Below are 25923 nucleotides of genomic sequence, written 5' to 3' on the forward strand. Positions count from 1 at the left end.
CAGGTGAATTCTATCAAACATTTAGAGAAGAGCTAACACCTATCCTTCTCAAACTCTTCCAAAATATAGCAGAGGGAGGAACACTCCCAAATTCCTTCTACGAGGCCACCATCACCTTGATACCAAAACCAGACAAGGATGTCACAAAGAAAGAAAACTACAGGCCAATATCACTGAAGAACATAGATGCAAAAATCCTCAACAAAATACTAGCAAACAGAATCCAACAGCACATTAAAAGGATCAAGACTACATACTGTATAATTCCCACTTTATGACATTCTGAAAAAGGCAAAACTATGAAGACAATTTAAAAAACAGTGGTTTGTGGGGAGAGAGGGAGGTGGAGGGAATGAATAGGCAGAGGACAGAGGATTTTTAGGGCAGTGAAAATACTCTGTGTGATATTATAATAAGAGATATTCATCATTATACTTTTGTCCAAACCCATAAAATGTACAACACTAAGAGTGAACCCTAAGGTAAACTATGGACTTTGGGTGATTAGGATGTGTCCATGTAGGTTCATCCTTGGTAAAAAAAAAAATAAATGTACCATTCTGGTGAGTGATGGGAGTAGGGAGTAAACTCAGCAAAGAGCACAAGCATTGTTGTGTGTTTCCTACTGGTAAAAGATCCAGACCATTAAAATAATCAGTCCTTTAATCCTTCCTTCTGATGATTCACATCCTCAAAAGTTTATCAAATCTTATCAAAATATCATTTACACAAGAAGCATTCAATGTACATTTTAATAAAAATAGAGCAGGTTTGAGGAGAAGAACTACAGTAGTAATAGCTGCAGTTCAAACTATTCTATTTCATACTTCAAGGTTTCCATCTTCCACTACTACCATTTCTACCTCCCTGCTCTTTGCTCCTCATTTCTCTTATCTAGTTATTGCTTTCCTCTCTTCATTCAGACCCAAAGGGATAAGAAGTGGTGGAAGATCACAGAGAACTGGTAAGATATAGAAAATGGGGCCCAAGAAGACCTTTTGATCCATATTGCATTAACACCAGACCTAAGTGCTGATTTTCCATTTTGGGCCTTTCTCAGTTTCTCCTTTTCTTTTACTTTTGCTCCTGTCTAAGCATCACCTGCTCTGACTTGAAACACTGCTTCTAACATCCCCTAACACAAAGAAATAACCAAAGCCCTGAAAGGCCTGGAGATCAGGGATAAGTATTTGAATCATTTGACTTTAAACCGATTCTTGAAAAAGCCATTAGCTTCAACACGGCATCTATATGCACAGAGAAAACTTCACCCACACACCACTACAAAAGCAGTAGCAGCCTTTGCCATGAATCTTGGGAAACCCCTCATTTTTCCTGAGATGCAAAGGTTGGCCAGGCCTGCTTTGTCAGGAATGACATTGTTATGTAAGGATCATAGGTGGATGGGGCTGGGTGTGTTATGGTATATAAGGGATGAAAGTGGGGATATTTCTTATTTACAAATGTATGTCCTTTATTCTCCAAAGTCTGAGTTCAAACACCTCTCAGTTCATATCTTTGAACAAAATCTCACTGCATCACTGATGGAGTTACCCACTGCATTAATAATGTCATAATTCCATTGACTTTAACCTGATTAAATATGCACTTGTCTTTAAAGAAAAAACTGGAGAAAATATGCTTCGTCAAAGAATTTACAATGCCTGCAGTGTATGGAAATGGTTTTGTTTCAGACATAATGTAGGATTATGTCTAGAAAGCTGTGCTGCATCTGCACATCTCATATAGATTTACTTCCTGAACCTGATTTGCTGTTGTTTTTTCCTTTGTGCCAGGCATTGCAGAATTAATATTTTTATCATCATTAGAGAATAACAGTTTATTTACTGAATCAAAAGTGCAATCTCGTTCCATCACATTTCAAAGTCAGTACCTGCTCAGGGGCCCTTTTGAAGGTCATTAAGCATCACAGAGCGAGTCACGATATACATTTCCCTGCACACTGAGGATGCAGAAATCACAACACTCTGATTGACCTTGGCTATATTGTGAGGAGACCGTTTTGGTAACCACAGGTTACTAGCATTGAGCTGCTAGGTGACCAGTTGCACAGAACTTCACTTAAGTTACTGAATAAAAACTGACTTGGGATCTTTAGTGTGATGGTAGTTGGGGTTGACAGCAGTGCTACAGGAATAAGGACTGGTTCCCAGAGCAAGTCTATAAAGAGCAAAGTGGTGAATGTATTTTCAACCACACAATTTCTCCAACAGGTCAACTGTAATTCTCATACAGCTGAACCAGAGTCCTGAAGTGAATATTGAGTAAGAGCAGCCCTATCTTTATTCCAAAGCACCTGAATTCTCTGAATTTTATTAATACGCTATTTTGTTCTATCAAATAAATTCCACTTGATTCCTTAAAACAACTTCTGTAGCAGTTTGTAGGTAAAATTATAAATTTACATAATTACTTCATTTGAAGTTATTAAACTGCTAAGGCAGCAAAAGTGATTAAACTAACTTTCATTGAACTCTAATCATTCAGGGAAACAATACCTTTCCCCTCAAAAAAGTACCAATTTCCTAGAAATGCACTTCATGGCTTTATTTCCTTTGCTAATTGATCCTGGTTATTTAATTCAATAACTTTTATAAAGTTAAAATTATAAAGATTTAATTGACTTTTGCTTCACTTCCAATTATGTCTAATTTGTTTCTATTCAGTCTCATTAAATCCAATTATGGTTGGACTAATTGTAATTATTCCCAATAGTTCATTTACTCTAAAATAAGGACTCTCTCCTCTGTTACTTTCAAGTAATTTTTCATCAGAGTTAGGTAGGGTCTATTAATTATATCAATATAAATGGCTTCTTATATGCATCGATAAGTTTGCATTTAGCAGTTAGGCAATCCCTGCAACTCAGCAAATCTAGCAAGACCTTAGATACAGCACAGCTATATAGGTAGGTTCCCAGTAGCCGTCATTAGTATCAGTTGTAATTGGTAATCACTTGGTTTCACATTTCATTACCTTAGTTATAGAAACTTGTAAAAAACTACAGAATTTGAATAAAAGGAAGAGAAGGACAATATGAATAACATTCACAGACATTTGGAAGAGGTGGTACTTTCTCAGAAATGATGCATTCCTAGAGCAAGATCATTTTGTATTTTGTTTTTTAAATATCTATTTCCATTTTGACAAATTATCATAAAAGCCCAGAAAGGAACACGTATAACAAAATTTTTTTAAAAGGTAATCTGGGCTTTCATTTAAGACTATATTAAAGATTCATTACTAATTTTTCTTAGAAGGAAAAAGCAATAAGTTACTTTTGTATGATGAAAAGCAGAGAGGATGAGAAAATGGAACAATAAATGTTTCAAGTGGGAAAAATGGGATTTTTTTTTTGGTTTCTTACTGATTTTCTATCCTGATATCAGAAAATACGGGAAAAGACAAAAGCACATTTTTCAAGACATATAGGACTTGAAACAAATGATTGTTAAAAATTATTTTGCAGAGCTAACAAAAATCTCTGTGACTCATTTCTTCCATCTAAAGAACCTAAGATACTGTATGATTCTATTTATATGAATTCTTGAAATAAAATTATAGAGATGAAGAACAGAATAGTGGTTACCAAGGGGAAGAGCTGCAGGGGAAGAGGGTAGGTGTGGCTGCCAAGGGATACATAAGGAAGCCTTGTGATGATAGTACAGTTCTTTATCTTGATTGTAGTGGTAGTGATGACACAAATCTACACACATGATAAAACTGTATAACTATATCAGGTTTTGATACTGTACTATAGTGATATAAGATGCCACCATTGGGAGAAAATGAGTCAAGAGTACATAAGATGACCCTGTACGTTTTTTTGCAAGTTTCTGTGAATTTATAATTATTTCAAAATAACTTTTAAAACGTAACACCTAAAATCCATCACTTTCAGAAAGAAAAAAAATGAGGACTAATGGATCTGTTCAATAATGTCAAATATGCAGTAGTCCATAAGAGAGCCATTTTCTGTCCATTCACGATGTAGCCGTCATTTAGCCTCCTTCTGTTGTGCTCTGAAGGACTTGAGCACTTCCTATAACATTTGTTACTAATTTCATACTGAACCAAAAAATGTAAAATGATAGAATAATTGTCTGTAATAACTGTGAAATAAAAATTACATCTCTGCCCCTGGTTCCTGACACAGAGCTCCTAAAAATCCCTATAGCTTCCTCATTGATAAGAGCACTAGGAGCATCTTTTGTTCCAATCTTTGACCCCATCCATGATACAGGGCTCCTAAATCCCCTGGAAGTTCCTGGTAGTAGTGTCTTTTATCTTAATGAGGTGAGGTGGGCTCCTGGGTGGGGCTGGTCACCAGAAAGGCCAAGCCAGGATTAGAGGCTTGGAATTTTCAGCCCCATCTCCCATTCTCCAGAGAGGGAAGAAGAGCTGGAAATAGAGTTAATAATTGACCATGCCTACATGGTGAAGCCTACATAAAATCCTAATAGTATGCAGTTTGGAGGGCTTCCAGGTTGGTGTATACTTCTCCGAATCAGGAGGGTGATGCAGCCCAACTCCACGGGGACAGAAGCTCCTATGTTCAGGACCCTCCAAGACCTTGCCCTAAGTACCTCTTCAATCTAGCTGTTTATCTGTATCCACTGTCATATCCTTTACTGTATAATAAACCAATAAACATAAGTATTTCCCTGAGTTCTGTGAGCCACTCTAGCAAATAATCAAATCCGAGGAGATTGTCATGGGAACCTCCTATTTAGAGCTGATTGGTCAGAAGCACACGTAACAACATAGACTTGCAACTGGCATCTGAAGGAGTGGGGGCAGTCCTGTGGGACTGAGCCATTAACCTGTGGGACCTGACACTATCTCCAGGTAACTAGTGTCAGAATTGAGTTAAACTGTAGGACAACCTACTGGTGTCACAGAGTTGCAGGAAAACACACACCACAGACACACAGACACACACACACACACAACACATCTGGTGTCAGACTTGTGTGAGTGTGATAGTAACAGAAAAACAAAAGGAAGAGTAGAGTAGGTTTTCTTTCCAATAACAACTAGTATTTTTATTTATAAGGGAAATAATGATAGAAAATTAAACATTTGGGGCTTCCCTGGTGGCGCAGTGGTTGAGAGTCCGCCTGCCGATGCAGGGGATGCGGGTTTGTGCCCCGGTCTAGGAGGATCCCACATGCCACGGAGTGGCTGCGCCCGTGAGCCATGGCCGCTGAGCCTGCGCATCCGGAGCCTGTTGTTCCGCAACGGGAGAGGCCACAGCATTGGGGTAAAGGATAGGATATTGATAATGTTACGATGGCAAAATACATTGGAAAGACAGCAAAATAAAGGAATTGGAAATAAAATAGCTCAGTACTATGAGGAAATCCTGGAACTGAGAAGCAGAAGAGTTGAGGTTACACTGTGTTTCTGCCTTAAACCTGATGGATAAATTTGGATAACTCACTCCCTTTCCCTGAGTCTCAATTTTTTTTTTCTACAAAATATTGATAGAAGGAAATAGAGCATCTCCAAGGTCCCAAAATACTGGCATTCTCTAACTCTATATAATTGGATCTCTAATTTCAATTTTAATAATACTTCTGTGCTGCACTGCAGGCAGTATGTCTAAACACTCATGTTGGTCCTAATAAATAATTAAATCTAGCATTTGGCAGCTGGAGGTTATTGCACTGTTAAGTATTCTTGAAACTCATTCTATCAGTGTATCAAGAAAAAATGCTAACAACTTAATAGATATAAAGCCTATTAGCAACGGCAACTGCTGTGTTATCTCAGAAGACCTTGTGAGGATAATGCTAAGAAGCGGCTTATGCTGAAAATTAGCCTAATTTTCCCCCAAGATGCATCAAAATGATTAACCATTTCATTCATAGCAATTCGCTGCTCTGAAATATCTAAATATCTTCCTAAAATTTGCAGTTTCCGGACTGACATTATACCAGTTCTTTATGCAAGTATTAATTTCATCCTCATTTGCTTAAGCATCATGAATAATAGCAACCTTGCAATTCATTGCAACATCTTTACACACTTGTTTATACTTGTGATCATAATAATGTCAATCTTAAAATTCTTATCAAAAAACCCAGGAAAGAAAACATGTAACATGGGGCTAAATATCTAGGATGCCCATAAATAGTCAATAGATAAAAGGCAATACAAGTAATCTCTGACAGTGCTATGAAAAGACATCAAGTTGAGCATTATCAAGTTAATAAAAAAAAATTCTTAACTAGCTGCTGAACATTAAAGTTATAATGTCTGCAACCGAGATATAAGCCTATTCGAGAATAAAGGTAATATACACATGAACATCTCTGGTAAACTCTAGCTGACCCCAGCATGAGAGAAAACAGGGAGGAAGTGTAATGAGATATTAGATCTCCCAATATAAGGCTTGACTCTCCAGGAGGTGAAGGAACAGTATTACTGCCCCACATGACTCTTTTCCATCTGTTTTGATCATCCAGGCAGACCTATACTGAAACAAAATGAAAGCACTAACATACAGTTTCCTTGGCTGCATTTTTCTTAGTTTCACACAGAGAAATGCCTAGTCATAGTGTCACACACCACACTCCTAACCCCAGGGTTTTGCATTCTCAGGCTATTGGTCACAAAATGCACAAGGCAGTGCAAACATATCACTATAACTAGAAATACTGCACAAAAGAGACATTCCACAGATAGCTGGTCAGAGCAAAACAATGATTCTGGGGCACCAGCAATCCCACCTGACACAATGTCCTAGCTTCTTTGTTGGCTACCAGTTGATTCCCATCCCCCTGAAGGCACAACAGAATAGAACACAGAACAATTCATAGAGTAGCCACTCGGGGGGGCCTGACATTAAAAATTCTGCACATACAGGAACAAAATGAACAAGTGGGATTCTCTTTTTGGGAAATTTAAATTGGGATTGTATAGAAATCGGGCACTCGGCAATAGAAGCCAAAGTGGAAAAATTATGAGATAGAGAGAGGTTTTAAAGGACCAAAAGTGAGCCAAGGTTAAACCAGGAGTTCAGAGAAACTGCTGGTCCCTCCCCAGCCCCAGTCTAGGGACTGAGCTAAAGTATAGGAATATCATGGAGACAATTTATAGCTCAGATCCAAGAGATGATATTTTTAGCCACCAAGTTGAAAGGGAGCTATATTCCTAGTGCCAAGCTCTCCCACACTTTATCAGGGCCAGACAGAATTGGTATGGATACTTTTACCCACCACAAAATGATATAATAAGGGACAAAGACAGTTTTAAGAGAGAACATTCAGAAAGCCAGAGACTAGCCTTCTTATCCTTCCTCCAATTTGCCTGATTACATGAGAGGTGGGTAGTGTAAGGCCAGCATGCTCAAAAAGTCTATGAAATTTGGATCACACCAGGATCCCAAAGAGTAAAGATTGGTGTGTCAGAGGCTCTCAGGCCATTTGTGGGCCCAGAATAGCCAAAGAAGACAGCAAGGTCACAGATGGCCAGATAATCTCCCTCATCAAAGGGCTTCAAGTAAGCTAAATGGACTTTTATGGAGGACCTACAGATAGAACTGCCTGCTATTGGCGGGAGGAATGGAGCTATACCTTGTATAAGGCTAAGAAAGTGATACATAGCTTTCCACTAAAGACCACTGATTTCCCACAAAAAGACGAAGTCTCAGCTGCCTATACCTGTATTTCCAGACCACCAGACCAAATAGACAACAACCCAGAGCCACCAGTGACATGACAATGAAACGGCTGCTCAACTACCCTTTTTAGACAGGGTGCCCTCACCCATAATAGTAGACTGTCCTGCTTCCTTTCTGCCTGCTCTTTCTGGACATGAAAAAAAAAAAAATGTAGTCATGGAGTTTAGGGATAGCCTGCAAGAAATAAAAAGGAAGCTGAAAGGAAGAAAGAGCTTAGAACTGTGAACAGCGATTGAGATATTGATACCTGCCTTAAACTTTTAAAAATATTACCACAGTAACCCAAGGTTACTAAAATGGGACGGGATATGGTCTAGGGAGACTAGGAGTTCAAAATTAAGAAAAGACTAGAGTGAGATTCCATTTCATTAGTCTTCAGAGAAATATAAGAAAACATTGGGATAACACTATACCTCCACCAAAATAACAAAAACTTAAAAATTGAAAATACCAAGTGTTTACAAGGATGTGGAGTAACTGGAACACTCATGTACATCTGGTGAAAATCAAACTGGTACAATTTTGCAATATTAAAACTGAACCTTTTCATATCTTGTGGTCCAGCAACTTCAACCCTAAGGACATACTCAACAAAAATTAATACATACTATTATACACATATACCGAAAGTCATGTACATGAATGTTAATAGCAGCATTATTTTTATTTTTTTATACATCTTTATTGGAGTATAATTGTTTCACAATGCTGTGTTAGTTTCTGTTGTACAACAAAGTAAATCAGCCATATGCATACATAGATCCCCATAACCCCTCCTTCTTGAGGCTCCCTCCCACCCTCCCCATCCCACCCCTCCAGGTCGCTGCAAAGCACCAAGCTGATGTTCCTGCACTATGCTAATAGCAGCATTATTTTTAAACAGTTAAAAGATGGAAGGAACTGAAATGTCCATCAACAAGAAAAGATAACTATGTGTAGGGATATATGCACAGCAGTAAAAAATATGAAAAAACTATTTCTACATGCAGCAACATGTATTAAATCTCACAAATATAATGTAGAACAAAAGAATCCAGCCACAAGTAAAATTCACTGTATAATTTCAGTTATATAAAATTTTCAATCTGGCAAAACTAATCTATGGTGTATGAAATCAGGAGAGTAGTTTCTCTGAGGTGGATACTAAGAGTGTTAACCAGAAGAGGGCTTAAAAGGGCTTTTATAGTGCAGGTAATGTTTTATATTTTGAGGTGGATTGCAGTTATAGGGTCATGTTCAATTTATGATGATCATCCATCTGTATACGTTTGACTTGTTCAACTTTTATGTATGTATACTATAGTAAAAAGTTTATTTGAAATATATACGCATCCCCTCCAAAAAAGTCATGTTCTGTCATGTTAATTCAAACAGTGATAATGAGAAAATCCTAAAAGCTACCAGAGGTAAATATACATTACACACTAAGGAACCTAGATTAAAAATAATAATAATTACTGTAGACATCTCATCAGAAACAGTAAAAGCCACAGCAATGAGACAAGAAAAATAAATAAGAATTGGAAGAAAAGAAGCAAAACTGTCATTATTTGCAGAAGACAATACTATATATAGAAAATGCTAAGACTCCACTAACAAACCATTAGAGCTAATAATTGGATTCCATAAAGTTGCAGGATACAAGATCAATAAACAGAAATTTGTTGCTTTTCTATACACTAATAATGAGCCATCAGAAACAGAAAGCAAGAGGACAATCCCATTTACAATCACATCAGAAAGAATAAAACACCTAGGAGTAAACTTAACCAAGGAAGTGAAAGGCCAGTACACTGAAAACGATAAGACATTGATGAAAGAAATTAAGACAACACGAATAAATGGAAAGATATTCCATGTTTATAGATTGGAAGAATTAAAATTGTTAAAGTGACCATGCTATCCAAGGAAATCTACAGATTTAATGCAATCCCTACCAAAGTATCCATGGTATTTTTTTACAAAATTAGAACGAGTAGTCCTAAAATTTGTATGAAACCACAAAAGACCCTGAATAGTCAAAACAGTCTTGAGAAAAAAGAACAGAGCTAGAGATATCATGCTCCCTGACTTCAGACTATAATACAAAGCAATAGTAATCAAAACAGTATGGTACTGGCATAAAAACAGACATAAATCAAAGGAACAGAATAGAGAGCCCAGAAATAAATCTACGAATATATGGACAATTAATTTATGAAAAAGGAGCAAAGAGCATACAATGGAGAAAGGTTAGTCTCTTCAATAAAAGGTGTTGGGAAAACTGGACAGCCACATTAGAAAAAAAAATGAAACTAGACCACTATTTCATACAAAACACAAAAATAAACTCAAATGGATTAAAGACTTGAATTTAAGACCTGAAGTCATAAAAATCCTAGAGGAAAACATAGACAGTATGTTCACTGACATCAGTCTTAGCAATATCTTCCTAGAAATAACTTCTCAGACAAGGGAAACAAAGCAAAATATAAACAAATGGGACTATATCAAACTAAAAAGCTTCTGCACAGTTAAGGAGTTTTATGGTTTCTAGTCTTACATTTAGGTCTTTAATCCATTTTGAGTTTATTTTTGTATATTGCGTGAGAAAATGTCCTAATTGCATTCTTTTACATGCCTCCACTACAGGAGACCTGACCCTCATTCCAATAATTTACAGACTGAAAAGAAGCACAATAGGAAAGGTTGCAAGGGGTTACAATTGGGAATGATGGAGTGAAGAAAGAGATGCGAAATGGCACATTTAAAACTGAAAATTAATACCAATGTATTTTTCAATCCCAATTACAACCTACAAACCTATTGAAAACTCTCCATTAATTGAGGACGTATTTAGGAGAGCATTACAGATTACCTAAAAGGACTAGTACTCAACAACAACAAAAAAGGAAATGTGGCGGTTATAATATTATTAATAAATTATCTCAGAATAACTGCCTTTGGGATATTTAAACAGAGGCTAGAAAATAAGTCATGAGGTGATACAAGGAGAGATCTTTTACAGCTTTTTACCACATGGAACAGACACCTACTTCCTCCATATGCTCTCACGAGGGCCAGACACGAGCTTTATGCTTTTCTGCCTCCATTAGCCTGGGTTCCTTCTCAAAAGCAGAATCTGAGCTAAGGGCCTTCATGGAGGTAGTTTATTTTGTAATTAATCCCTGGGAATAGGAGTGGGAATATCGGAAGAATGAAATAGGGAATGACGGAAAATCACTTCAAAGGTACATTAACTGATCACCACTACAGATAACTGAAGCTCAATACCACTGGGACATGGAGGAATCTGTCGAATGAGTTGTTTGTGTAGAATACATTGTCAATTTTCCACCCAAAGATGTATTTACCCACCAGTTCTATCCACCGTTGCTCAAGGGCAGGTGCTCTCAGGTTGCACCTGTAAAAGGTGGACAGAGAAGATGGGAGGCGGGGCAAAAGATGTTGGATGTACTGTCCCCACTTGTGACTATATACTGTCTTCTACTTTCAAATGTACAGACATTTGGATTGAGAAAGAAGGTGAGATACATGCATTGCTCCTGAGAAAGGCAAATGTAAGCTACTATCAGGGCAGAGCAATCCTTCTTAGTTGTCCTTGATCACCCTGAGACTCCTATTAGTCACATGCACTGCATATAGTTGACACACCATTAATGTATGTTCAACTGAGCTAAAACATCTTCAAGGACACCAGTGATGTGATCTAAAGGCAGGAAGGAATACATCACTGGAGGAGTCTCTACGTTCTGCCATCCAACCAACATCAATGCGCTTGTATTACTTATATGTAGTATCTTATAATATATATCTCATAATCCCCAAAGTATCTCAATACTTTGAATATGTCTTGGGTTAAATAAAAAGAAACTATATTACAACGATATTTGATGGGAAAACTTTAATATATTGAATAGTATCCCCAGAGTTGGACTCCACAAAGGCTGGGGGATTCTATCACCTTGGGAGGAGAGGGTACCACCACCATCCCGTCCTGTTTCCTTCTAGGAGAAATATCACATCTTTCTGGACACAAAGGGGAGACTAAAGAGCTTTGGTGCAATGCCTATGATGTGCTGTGTCACCTTGGGGTAGTTATGAATCTTCTCTGTGCCTTAGTTCTTTATCTTTAAATTAAAGCATTCGGAGAATTCCTGGCTGTCCAGTGGTTGGGACTCTGTGCTCTCAAGGCCAAGGGCCTGGGTTCGATCCCTGCTGGGGGAACTAGGATCCCACAAGCTGCACAGTGCAGCCAAAAAAGAAAAAAAAATAATAATAATAAATTAAGGCATTGGACTATATGATCTGAAAGAATCTTTCCATCTGAAAATTTTTATTTTATTTTAACTTTTCTTTAGGTATCAGTCTTCTAAGGAAAGATTTATTGTTGCTCTTCAATATCTCCTCAATTAATAAAATCTTTTCAAAATGCTGGTAGGCTGCCAATGAATTTGACAAATATGCACATATCATTGTCACTGATTTAATTTTACTCCCCATGTGAGGTTCTGTAAACTTTATAGTCTGTACTAAGTCCAGCCCTTGTTTCATATGTATAGCTTTTCTTCCACTGATAAGTCTGAAAGCTTCTTGAATATAGAGCTTTGAAAGTCCCATCTGCCCTGGGAGGGCTTAATATTATTAAATTGAATAGGATTGAAAGTAACTTTCTGAAAACATATAGCAAATTGATGTTAAAAAAAAAAGTAGGAATAATAAGTCTACTAAGTTTTTTCCTTTCACCATTCAATTCCACATTCCATTCAACAGATTTATTGAACACTATTAGATACTGGGTATCAAAAAGTGTTTAGTATACTGTCAGAGTTTTCACTGTAAAAGAAACATGACAAGTATGGCATTAGAATTATAAGCCTCGGGACTTCCCTGGTGGTCCAGTGGGTAAGACTCCACGCTCCCAATGCAAGGGGCCTGGATTTGATCCCTGGTTGGAGAACTAGATCCCACATGCATGCTGCAACTAAGAAGTCCACATGCCACAACTAAAAAAAAAAAAAGATCCCACATGCTGCAGCTAAGACCCTGTGCAGCCTAAATAAATATTTTTTAAAAAAGGAATTATAAGCCTCAATATTTTGAATGTTTTGGGTTAAAAGAAGACTATATGTTGCAATGATATTTGATGGGAAAACTAAAAAGGAAATAATTATTTTGACCATAATTACTTTGAGAATTCAAGCAGTATACAGGTCATAGTTCTTCTCAACAAGATGAAAGAGAGAAGGTTGAAGACTCTATTTTGGTGATCTATGAACTGTTGGAGGTCAGTCAGAGACTTGCATTAAGTTTGGAACTATACATGCTTTCTTTTTTCTTTTGATTACAATTCTTTCCTATGTTACTCTCATTCAAGAAGGAGAAATGAGTGTGACTTTTTTTATTGTTGTTGTTATTATTATTGTTTTCTTTCTTTTTCTTTTTTGTTTTCATCTCCCAGGCAAGCAGTCAAATAATGTCTAACCGTGAGCCTCAGCCCCATGTGATATTGTTCCATGAAAACCACAAAGTTTAGAAAAAATATTTGCATTGGAAATGGTATTTGTTCATTGGGTTTTTGAATACTTTTTTAATGAGGAATTGAATGTTCTCACTTAAGCTGTAAATCAGTTTGTCAGCTTTGTTGTGACTAATCCACACTCTGTAAACAAACTCACCAACTTTGTGCTAATTAATTTCCCCCAATCTTTTTCTCATAAGAAATGTTTTTCTGTCCAATTTTATCTGTGCCAAGTTGCTTAAGGTTACCTGGAGCTGATTCTGATTCAAACAAAATATAAAGCTTTTTCTTCTATAAAAGGGTGGCCCCTAATTTTGTGGTTGGGGACCATATGTGAAATTATTTTTATAAAGCAAGTAAAGGTACCTAATTTGGGTGATTTTATTAATTACAATATTTTTACCTTGAAGTCTTCAAGGTACTTTCAAATTTCTTATCTCAATTGACTTTCATAATCATATTGTGAGCTAAGTACATCCCAATTTTATAGAGACAAAAGAGGTTAGTAACTTGCTAACTTTTGTTCAACTTGCAAGTTAGAGGCTACCAACCAGGTTTTCCTTGATCAGAACCTCATTCTGAAACTGCCTCCAGAATCCAAAGAGACTCAGTGTTGAACATTGACAATACAGTCAGTGCTGCCCACCCTAGCACTTTAAATCTCCTTAGTTCTTTTATTTCCTTCCAGTTTTACTGAGATATAATTGACATACAGCACTGTATAAGTTTAAGGTGTACAGCATAATGGTTTGACTTACATATATCATAAAATGATTGCCACAGTAGGTTTAGTGACCATCCATCATCTCATATACATACAAAATAAAAGAAAAAGAAAAATGTATTTTTTTTTCCTTGTGATCAGAACTCTTGGAGAAATCCCTCTAATTCTTTTTGTCAGTCTCTAACCTTGTGTCTCCCTTTTCACCTACTTTACTTGATCCCTTCCCAGGAGGCCAAATGGAACAAAATTATATTAAAAAATCATCATTCCCGCATTTTCTGACCCACACTCACTTGGTGAATATTTATTCACCTATTATATCAGACCAATTTGCTGATACAGCTGTTAACAAGACAGACAAAATTTTTAGCAGAACTCTGCAAAAGCAGTATTTGATTCTTTATTTTTCTACCATTTCAATGACTTTGTTTTATTTTTGTCTTCCACTGAAACCTCTCAAATCCTTTCTGAGGTAGAGTTGAAATAAAGATATAATTTGAGATCATTATCATATATTGATTTATTTCTCTTGCAAATTTATACTAATCATAGTAAATATTTGTCTCATTTTTGGTTTTGGTTTTGTTCGGGCTTGAGGGGGAGTTTTTCTTTTGCTACTTTCTCCCTTCCTAACCATGTCCTGACTTAAGTTCCCTCATTCATTGGGTTGGCTCTTTGGAAGATAAATCCAGAAACCTGCCTCTCACTGAAATCAAAAGGAGTTTCCCTTCCAGCTTCGGTGCAGCCCATAGGCAGCGTATGACCAGACTGAGGAGGGCGGCTCATCTTTCTCACAGCTTGGACCCTTGATCCAGCGATGCCAGGATGGCAGCATCACAGGATATTTACTCCAGTAACAAGATGCTGATCCCACTCTTCCTGCTCAGAGATAAATGCAAGAGTTCCTGCTTCCTGAGAGCTTTTGATTCCTTCTACTTCCAAGGCTAGTTTTGGCAGCCTCCAATTGATTCTTTGAGCCTCACTGCCATCACTACCATCAATATCTTTCCAATAAAGGCCTCTTTCCTTTAGTGTTATTTTCAAATATCTGAAACCAAAGAGCACTAAGTGACATGCTAGCTAAATGTAACAAGGCTCTACTGATACTTACATTCAGAAAGCTTCAAGTTTCACAAAAGGGGTCAGATTGCCCTTAGCACAGGACACTCACAATCTAGTCTGTTATAAGTGCTCAATAAATTTTTATGAAAGGGAAAGGAAAAATGGAGGGAGGGAAGGAAAGAGGGGAGGGGGGGATAAACACAAGCACTTGGGAATTAATTCCATGTAACCATTTCTGATCAAAAATGTCAAGTTAGGAAAAAAAAGATCACTGGAAAACCACTTCATTTCTTCTTAGGTACATGTTATCCCTTGAAAGAACAGAGAAATTATAGTTTATATATTTTATGTGATAATTAAAGAAAATTAGAATCTGAAGAAAATTCAGATAAATACATGGAAATACAAAATTAGACACCTAAAATTCAGAAAAGTTGGTAAATATTAATGAAGTGAAAGATTAGACAAAGAAATCAGGGAGTGGAGTACGAGTTAGAGAGTAGACCTGGGGGACTTCCCTGGTGGCACAGTGGTTAAGAATCCACCTGCCAATACAAGGGACAGGGGTTCAAGCCCTGGTTCAGGAAGATCCCACATGCCGCAGAGCAACTAAGCCCGTGTGCCACAACTACTGAGCCCACACTCTAGAGCCCACGAGCCACAACTACTGAGCCCACATGCCACAATTACTGAAGGCCACGCCTAGAGCCTGTGCTCCACAACAAGAAGCCCGTGCACTGCAACGAAGAGTAGCCCCAGCTTGCTGCAACTAGAGAAAGCCTGCACACAGGAACGAAGACCCAATGCAGCCAAAAATAAATAAATAAATGTTTTTTTTAAAAAAAGAAAGTAGACCTGAATAAAAGAATTAAGTTATTTTTAATGTAGTTGAAGGACACTGGTTGGGATGGAAATCTACAGGATTCTGTCTTTTCTACTTATACCACTCTGATGGCAGTATAGTGCTTAAAAGAGATAAGGAAGATTGGAAAAATCACAGGTAATCTTTCTGCTTAAATAAAATTGTATCCGAAACCAGAAAAAAAAAGAATTTTTGTAATGGTCTCCTACTGTGGAAATCTCTATTTTAATAGACATTTTACATGTTTTTTGATTATTTGACTGGTTAGATTTCCACTACTTAAAATGCTTTTCCCCTCAAGTCTTGTTATTTGCTGAGGTTTCCATTGCAGATGCCCTCTATCCCCTTGTTACCAATTCCCAATTAATAGAAAGAGTCCATCTCTCTACAATGTAACCTCCAGGTTTTATTGATGCTGCTTTTAACTCACATCAGTTGTGTAACCCAGGACCCTTGATTTGCTCATGTTTTCATTTTGTGGCGTAAAACTTAACATGTCCAGCAGAAACATGAATAAGCAATTATCTGTTAAATCAGTATTTCCCAGATGCAAGTTAGTTAATGTTTCTATTAACCCTAAGAATGGCAAAGTTATGCAGCCTGCAGAACCAGTGAGTATTCGGTGGGAAATTCAGCTACTGTATATACACAATCATCATTTTAAAACAAAAGAGAAAAAAATTAAAATGTCTCTCTAGGCAAATAAACCTTTTGAACAAGCCTTCTTTTAACATTTCCCTATGTAATAAAATACAAATCAAAACAATTTTAGGTCACATACAGAGGAAAAAATGATTTTAAAATCTGATGCTTCAAAAAAATGATGAGAGATAAATCTAGCCAGCTTAATCAAAATGAAATGCTTTAGGAATTATGTATGATTAGTGTCCAAATAAAAACCTTAGCTTACTCTACATAGGAAGAGAATATAAATATTGGATGGGAAAACTCTCATCATCTCTGTCTCGTCTTTTCTCAAGAGCACATTGAAACCCTTCATCTTTCTCATCATTTCAAACACAAACCAAAATACACACAAAAATTTTGCTAATCATAAGGATAACAGCAAATTTTAAATCTTGATTCTAAAAGCCATTCTCAGGCTACAGTTATTAAAATGTGTCTGCCAGCACTTAGCACAGAATGGGGTACTAGGAGGCAACGAATGGGTACTCATTAGACTGCTTATCGCAGCCAAACTAGCGCAACAAAAATGCTGCTGGAAGCAAGTCCTCTCGCAGCATGTTCCTCCTTTGTACTATCCTATTCCCCACTGGATTTCTCCATCCCTTTTTCTTATCTCTGCCCCAGGAGCCCTACTGTTCACATGAGCCTGTCCTGGGCCAGCCACTCCCAGCCTAGTGAGAGCCTTACCCTGTCTGCCGTCAGGGCAAAGACAGCAGGTAAAGCAGGAGGGAGCAGATCAGGGGCAGGGCCCAGGTGACAGCAGTAACCAAAGATGGCTTAGCAGGGGCTAGAATTTAAACACTCTGAAAATGAGACTTCTGACCATATAGGGAGAAAATTTAGCACCTACCTATACCCTGTGCAAAGAGGGCTAAGCAGAGCCACCATACTGAGGGCCTGATCCATTACCTGCTTGCTGGATGCTAGCTTCCCCCACCCTACCCCACACACACCTTGTCCTCTCAGGTCTTTCCTCACCAACTTCACCTCTGAGGTCTTTCTTCATCATTTCCCACCTCTTTCCTTTATCTTCATCCTATCCCATCATTCCTTCTTAGTTCTCAAGAACGATTATGTCTCTTCAAACTAAAAAAGGAAAAAAATCTTTTCCTAACCTTGTGTCTCCCTCTTTACTGATGGTTCTCAAACAGGGATGATTTTGCCACCCCCAGCCAAGAGGACACAACTAGGGAATAGGATGCTGCCGGCATTTCATGAGTAGAGGCCAGGGATGCTGCTAAACATTCTACAATGTACAGGACAGCCCCACAGCAAAGAATCATATGGCCCAAAATGTCAGTAGTGCTGGGGTTGAGAAACCCTGCTTTAGACATCACTCTCTAAACTTCACAGCTAAGCTTTCTGACATGTTGTCTATACTTAACAGTTTCTACCCTCACCCTTCCAACTCACTGCTAGACTCACAAGGACTTGCCGTCTGCCTTCTGTTTCACTCACACTGCTCTTGCAAAGATCACACACAATTATCATACAGAAAAATTCAATAGATACTTTAGTCTCTCCTTTCTTCTTTACTTTGCTTTTCAAAAGAGATAACCTTTTCATAATTGTGTTCTCTGCTGGTTTCTGTGACCTCATCACATCATTGGCATCATGCTTGCAGGATAAAATCTGGATACCTCTCCCTGGCTCTCGAGGCCCTTATCTTCACGTCCACCATTGAACCCCAAGGGTCCTCCACTCACATCTTGCTTCCAGCCATGCAAACAAACCAGTTGCTGATTCCCAAAGAGGCCAGGCACTCTCTAACCTCTTCTTTTCTTCACATGCCACTTACTCTGCCTAGATGTCCTTCCTACCAGCCCACCTAATGAACCTTCACCCAACTTTCAAAATTCAGGGCAAATATCTCCTCCTCTGTGACGACTTTCTATGTCACAGACAGAATTCTGTGCTACTCTGGATGCCTCCCCCTGCCTGACAATATAACTCATAACACTTTTAGTTTATACCTGTTCTTATGTCTCTTACCACTTCCTTCCCCATGAAAATAGGAGCTCATGGAACTGGGTTCTCTGTGTGTTTGTATAGCCAGAGCCTAGCACAATGTCTGGTAAATAGCTGGGGCTAACTAATAAAAGTTTGTAAAATGAATAAATAAACTAAATCACTTCAAAGCAAAAAACACAGCTGTTATCTAAATAAGTTCTCAAGTTTATCCCATTATCTTTAAATTCTCTCTGCTTTTTCCTCTCTTCCCCATCCCTTGCAAATGAAAAGACCCATGATCTGTAAACCTTCCTAGCAAGGCTTAGGGTTTTAATGAGTTAATGTAATGAATTAACCTGTTTCAGAGATGAAGCAGACAAAGCACAAAGAAGTTAAAAAATTTACCCAGGTGGGAGCTGTGACCTAAAGCCTGTATTCTTTACACTAATACTAATCCAAGCAACGGAAGGCTCGGGGAAGGGAAACATTAAACCATGAAGGCAAGCGAGAGGGCAATCTTGGGAAGACTCCAGAACAGAGCCTAGCCCCCAGGACAGGCTCTTGTGAGATTCCTGGAAGATGGTGAGACGGCTGGCCAGGTCATTAAAGCAGGACTGAAAGAGGCAGGGACAATGTCCCCTTACGATATTTACCTGCAACTGAACTGACTGAAATGTTACCATGTTCCAGGCAGCGATCTGTCAGGTAGGTGTAGAAGGTATTATGTGTGACTCTGACGTACTTTGTTCTGGTTTGTTTTGTTTTTTAACTGGGGCTGTAACTCAGAGTCAGGTATTACTGGACGTGACCCTGGCTCTGGTCCACAGCAGCTACACTAGTCAAATTTTCCTAGAGTGCAAATGGCACAGATGATTGAGCATTCTCCCCAAACACAATTCCCTGTATTTTCATTCTTGCGGATACATTTGCTTTTGACAACTTTTTCAATCAGACAGGATCATTCTTGAGGCTTAATTCCCAACTCCAAAGTAAACACCACACGAATTCCTAACTTGGTTTAAATAAAAATAAAATTCATGCTAAAATATCTGTTGGTTTAAAAAACAAAAATGTTTCAACTACTCAGTTCAGTGGAAACCAGAAGGGAAAATTTGGTCTAAATTTATTTGTCCAAAGGGCTCTATCATTTCTTTAAGGTAAATATTACTCAGAGGGTAGAGTTTATATAAAATGTCAACAAAAAAATGGCATTCTGCTTGAAAATGCAGTTCCTGTAAAATACTGTATTTTTATATAAAATACTGAATAATATGTAATATATGCTTATAAATTATATAATATACACAATCTGTATATCAATATTTAATAAGCAGAGTTATATTGACATAATTTTGTTATAATTTTGAATATCACAATATATTTGGACAATTTATTTTAACAATATGTTTAAAATGTTGAACTGAATAGTAATTGATGCATTAATGCCTTTTTTATCTTTCCACAACAAACATTTAACATTCAGTATTTATACACGACCCCAAGTAAATAAACTTTATTTCTCACTTGCCAGCAAAGTTTCTTGGAAATATAAACTTAAAAGAAACATCTGTTTAAAGATGTTTCAGAGATTGGTTCAAGATGGCGGAGTAGAAGGAGGTACTGTCACGACCTCTTGCAAGAACACCAGAATCACAACTAACTGCTGAACAATCATTGACAGGAAGACACTGGAACTCACCAGAAAAGACACCCCACATCCAAAGACAAAGGAGAAGCCTCAATGAGATGGTAGGAAGGGGCACAATCACAGTAAAATCAAATCCCATAACCGCTGGGTGGGTGACTCACAGACTGGAGAACACATACCACAGAAGTCCACCCACTGGAGTGAAGGTTCTGAGCCCCACGTCAGGCTTCCCAACCTGGGGGACAGGCAACGGGAGAAGGAATTCCTAGAGAATCATACTTTGAAGCCTAGCGGGATTTGATTGCAGGACTTCGATAGGACTGGGGGAAACAGAGACTCCACTCTCGGAGGGCACACACAAAGTAGTGTGCGCATATCAGAACCCAGGTGAAGGAGCAGTGACCCCATAGGAGGCTGAACCAGACCTACCTGCTAGTGTTGGAGGGTCTACCGCAGAGGCGGGGGGTGGCTCTGTCTCACCATGAGGACAAGGACACTGGCAGCAGAAGTTCTGGGAAGTACTTGGCATGAGCCCTCCCAGAGTGCTCCAATACTCCCACCAAAGAGCCCAGGAAGGCTCCAGTGTTGGGTCACCTCAGGCCAAAAAACCAACACAAGGGGAACCCAGCATCACCCATCAGCAGACAAGCAGATTAAAGTTTTACTGAGCTCTGACCACCAGAGCAACAGCCAGCTCTACCCACCACTAGTCCCTCCCATCAGAAAACTTGCACAAGCCTCTTAGACAGCCTCATCCACCAGAGGGCAGACAGCAGAAGCAAGAAAAACTACAATCCTGCAGCCTATGGAACAAAAACCACATTCACAGAAAGATAGACAAGATGAAGAGGCACAGGGCTAGGTACCAAAAGTTTCTTGGAAATATAAACTTAAAAGAAACATCTGTTTAAAGATGTTTCAGAGATTGGTTCAAGATGGCGGAGTAGAAGGAGGTACTGTCACGACCTCTTGCAAGAACACCAGAATCACAACTAACTGCTGAACAATCATTGACAGGAAGACACTGGAACTCACCAGAAAAGACACCCCACATCCAAAGACAAAGGAGAAGCCTCAATGAGATGGTAGGAAGGGGCACAATCACAGTAAAATCAAATCCCATAACCGCTGGGTGGGTGACTCACAGACTGGAGAACACATACCACAGAAGTCCACCCACTGGAGTGAAGGTTCTGAGCCCCACGTCAGGCTTCCCAACCTGGGGGACAGGCAACGGGAGAAGGAATTCCTAGAGAATCATACTTTGAAGCCTAGCGGGATTTGATTGCAGGACTTCGATAGGACTGGGGGAAACAGAGACTCCACTCTCGGAGGGCACACACAAAGTAGTGTGCGCATATCAGAACCCAGGTGAAGGAGCAGTGACCCCATAGGAGGCTGAACCAGACCTACCTGCTAGTGTTGGAGGGTCTACCGCAGAGGCGGGGGGTGGCTCTGTCTCACCATGAGGACAAGGACACTGGCAGCAGAAGTTCTGGGAAGTACTTGGCATGAGCCCTCCCAGAGTGCTCCAATACTCCCACCAAAGAGCCCAGGAAGGCTCCAGTGTTGGGTCACCTCAGGCCAAAAAACCAACACAAGGGGAACCCAGCATCACCCATCAGCAGACAAGCAGATTAAAGTTTTACTGAGCTCTGACCACCAGAGCAACAGCCAGCTCTACCCACCACTAGACCCTCCCATCAGAAAACTTGCACATGCCTCTTAGACAGCCTCATCCACCAGAGGGCAGACAGCAGAAGCAAGAAAAACTACAATCCTGCAGCCTATGGAACAAAAACCACATTCACAGAAAGATAGACAAGATGAAGAGGCACAGGGCTAGGTACCAGATGAAGGAACAAGGTAAAACTCCAGGAAAACAATTAAATGAAGTGAAGATAGGCAATCTTCCAGAAAAAGAATTCAGAATAATGATAGTGCAGATGATCCAGGACCTCAGAAAAAGAATGAAGGCAAAGATTGAGAAGGTGCAAGAAATGTTTAACAAAGATCTAGAAGAATTAAAGAACAAACAAACAGAGATGAGCAATACAATAACTAAAATGAAAAATACACTAGAAGGAAACAGCAGCAGAATAACTGAGGCAGAAGAATGGATAAGTGATCTGGAAGACAGAATGGTAGAATTAACTGCCAATGAAGAGAATAAAGAAAAAAGAATGAAGACAGCTTAAGAGATTTATGGGACAACATTAAACACAACATTCGCATTATAGGGGGCCCAGACGGAGAAGAGAGAGAGAAAGGACCTGAGAAAATATTTGAAGATATTATAGTCGAAAACTTCCCAAACATGGTAAAGGAAATAGCCACCCAAGTCCAGGAAGTGCAGAGAGTCCCAGGCAGGATAAACCCAAGAAGAAACACACCAAGGGGCTTCCCTGGTGGCGCAGTGGTTGAGAATCTGCCTGCCAATGCAGGGGACACGGGTTCGAGCCCGGTCTGGGAAGATCCCACATGCCGCGGAGCAACTGGGCCCGTGAGCCACAGCTACTGAGCCTGCGCGTCTGGAGCCTGTGCTCCGCAACAAGAGAGGCCGCAATAGTGAGAGGCCCGCGCACCGCGATGAAGAGTGGCCCCCGCTTGCCACAACTGGAGAAAGCCCTCACACAGAAACGAAGACCCAACACAGCCATAAATAAATAAATAAATATAAAAAAAAAAAAAGAAATAGAAAAAATTAAAAAAAAAAAAAAAAAAAAAAAAAAAAAAAAAAAAAAAAAAAAAAACCAAAAAAAAAAAAAAAAAAAATTAAAAAATTAAAGAACAAACAAACAGAGATGAGCAATACAATAACTAAAATGAAAAATACACTAGAAGGAAACAGCAGCAGAATAACTGAGGCAGAAGAATGGATAAGTGATCTGGAAGACAGAATGGTAGAATTAACTGCCAATGAAGAGAATAAAGAAAAAAGAATGAAGACAGCTTAAGAGATTTATGGGACAACATTAAACACAACATTCGCATTATAGGGGGCCCAGACGGAGAAGAGAGAGAGAAAGGACCTGAGAAAATATTTGAAGATATTATAGTCGAAAACTTCCCAAACATGGTAAAGGAAATAGCCACCCAAGTCCAGGAAGTGCAGAGAGTCCCAGGCAGGATAAACCCAAAAAGAAACACACCAAGACACATAGTAATCAAATTGACAAAAATTAAACACAAAGAAAAATTACTGAAACCAACATGGGAAAAATAATAAATAACATACAAGGGAACTCCCATAAGGTAAATAGCTGATTTCTCAGCAGAAACTCTACAAGCCAGAAGGGAGTGGCATGACATATTTAAAGTGATGAAAGGGAAGAACCTACAACCAAGATGACTCTCCCTGGCAAGGATCTCATTCACATTTGATAGAGAAATCAAAAGCTTTACAGACAAGCAAAAGCTAAGAGAATTCAGCACCACCAAACCAGGTCTACAACAAATGCTAAAGGAACTTTTCTAAGTGGGAAACACAAGAGAAGAAAAAGACCTACAAAAACAAACCCATAACAATTAAGAAAATGGTCATAGGAACATACATATCGATAACTACCTTAAATGTGAATGGATTAAATGCTCCAACCAAAAGATGCAGGCTCGCTAAATGGATACAAAAGCAAGACCCATATATATGCGGTCTACAAGAGACCCACTTCAGATATAGGGACACATACAGACTGAAAGTGAGGGGATGGAAAAAGATATTCCATGCAAATGGAAATCAAAATAAAGCTGTAATAGCAATATGCATATCAGATAAAATAGACTTTAAAATAAAGAATGTTACAAGAGACAAGGAAGGACACTACATAATGATCAAGGGATCAATCCAAGAAGAAGATATAACAATTATAAATATATATGCACCCAACATAAGAGCACCTCAATACATAAGGCAACTGGTAACAGCTATAAAGAGGAAATTGACAGTAACACAATAATAGTGGGGGACTTGAACACCTCACTTACATCAATAGACAGATCGTCCAAACAGAAAACTAATAAGGAAACACAAGCTTTAAATGACACAATAGACCAGATAGATTTAGTTGATATTTATAGGACATTCCAACCATAAACAGCAGATTACACTTTCTTCTCAAGTAAGCATGGAACATTCTCTGGGACAGATCACATCTCGGGTCACAAATCAAGCCTCAGTAAATTCAAGAAAATTGAAATCATATCAAGCATCTTTTCTGAGCACAACGCTATGAGATTAGAAATCAATTACAGGGAAAAAAACATACAAAACACAAACACATGGAGGCTAAACAATACATTACTAAATAACCAAGAGATCACTGAAGAAATCAAAGAGGAAATCAAAAAATACCTAGAGACAAATAACAATGAAAACACGATGATCCAAAACCTATGGGATGCAGCAAAAGCAGTTCTTAGAGGGAAGTTTATACCTATACAAGCCTACCGCAAGAAACAAGAAAAATCTCAAATAAACAATTTAAACTTACACCTAAAGGAACTAAGGAAAGAAGAACAAACAAAACCCAAAGTTAGCAGAAGGAAAGAAATCATAAAGATCAGAGCAGAATGAATGAAATAGAAACAAAGAAAACAATAGCAAGGATCAATAAAACTAAAAGCTGGTTCTTTGAGAAGATAAACAAAATTGATAAACCATTAGCCAGACACATTAAGAAAAAGAGGGAGAGGACTCAAATCAATAAATTTAGAAATGAAAAAGGAGAAGTTACAACAGACACCGCAGAAATACAAAACATCCTAAGAGACTACTACAAGCAACTCTATGCCAATAAAATGCAAAACCTGGAAGACATGGACAAATTCTCAGAAAGGTATAACCTTCCAAGGCTGAACCAGGAAGAAATAGAAAATATGAACAGACCAGTCACAAGTAATGAAATTGAAATGGTGCTTTAAAATTTTCCAAAAAAAAAAAAAATCTTCCAACAAACAGAAGTCCAGGACCAGAAGGCTTCACAGGGGAATTCTAACAAACATTTAGAGAAGAGCTAACACCCATCCTTCTCAAACTCTTCCAAAAAATTGCAAAGGAAGGAAAACTCCCAAACTCATTCTATGAGGCCACCATCACCCTGATACCAAAACCAGACAAAGATACTACCAAAAAGGAAAATCACAGACCATTATCACTGATGAATACAAATGCAAAAATCCTCAACAAAATACTAGCAAACAGAATCCAACAACACTTTGAAAGGATCATACACCATGATCAAGTAGGATTTATCCCAGGAATCCAAGGATTCTTCAATAAATGCAAATCAATCAATGTGATACACCATATTAGCAAGCTGAGGAATAAAAACCATATGATAATCTCAATAGATGCAGAAAAAGCTTTTGACAAAATTCAACACCTATTTACGATAAAAACTCTCCAGAATGTAGGCATAGAGGGAACCTACCTCAACATAATAAAGGCCACATACAACAAACCCACAGCAAACATCATTCTCAATGGTGAAAAACTGAAAGCATTTCCTCTAAGATCAGGAACCAGACAAGGATGTCCACTCTTGTCACTATTTTCAATATAGTTTTGGGAGTCCTAGCCATGGCAATGAGAGAAGAAAAGGAAATAAAGGGAATACAAATTGGAAAAGAAGAAGTAAAACTGTCACTGTTTGCAGATGACATGATACGATACACAGAGGATCCTAAAGATGCCATCAGAAAACTACTAGAGCTAATCAATGAATCTGGTAAAGTTGCAGGATACAAAATTAATGCACAGAAA

This window comes from Neophocaena asiaeorientalis, unplaced genomic scaffold, assembly GCF_003031525.2.
Source record: "Neophocaena asiaeorientalis asiaeorientalis breed wild unplaced genomic scaffold, Neophocaena_asiaeorientalis_V1.1 scaffold521, whole genome shotgun sequence".
In the NCBI taxonomy this organism is placed as follows: Eukaryota; Metazoa; Chordata; class Mammalia; order Artiodactyla; family Phocoenidae; genus Neophocaena; species Neophocaena asiaeorientalis.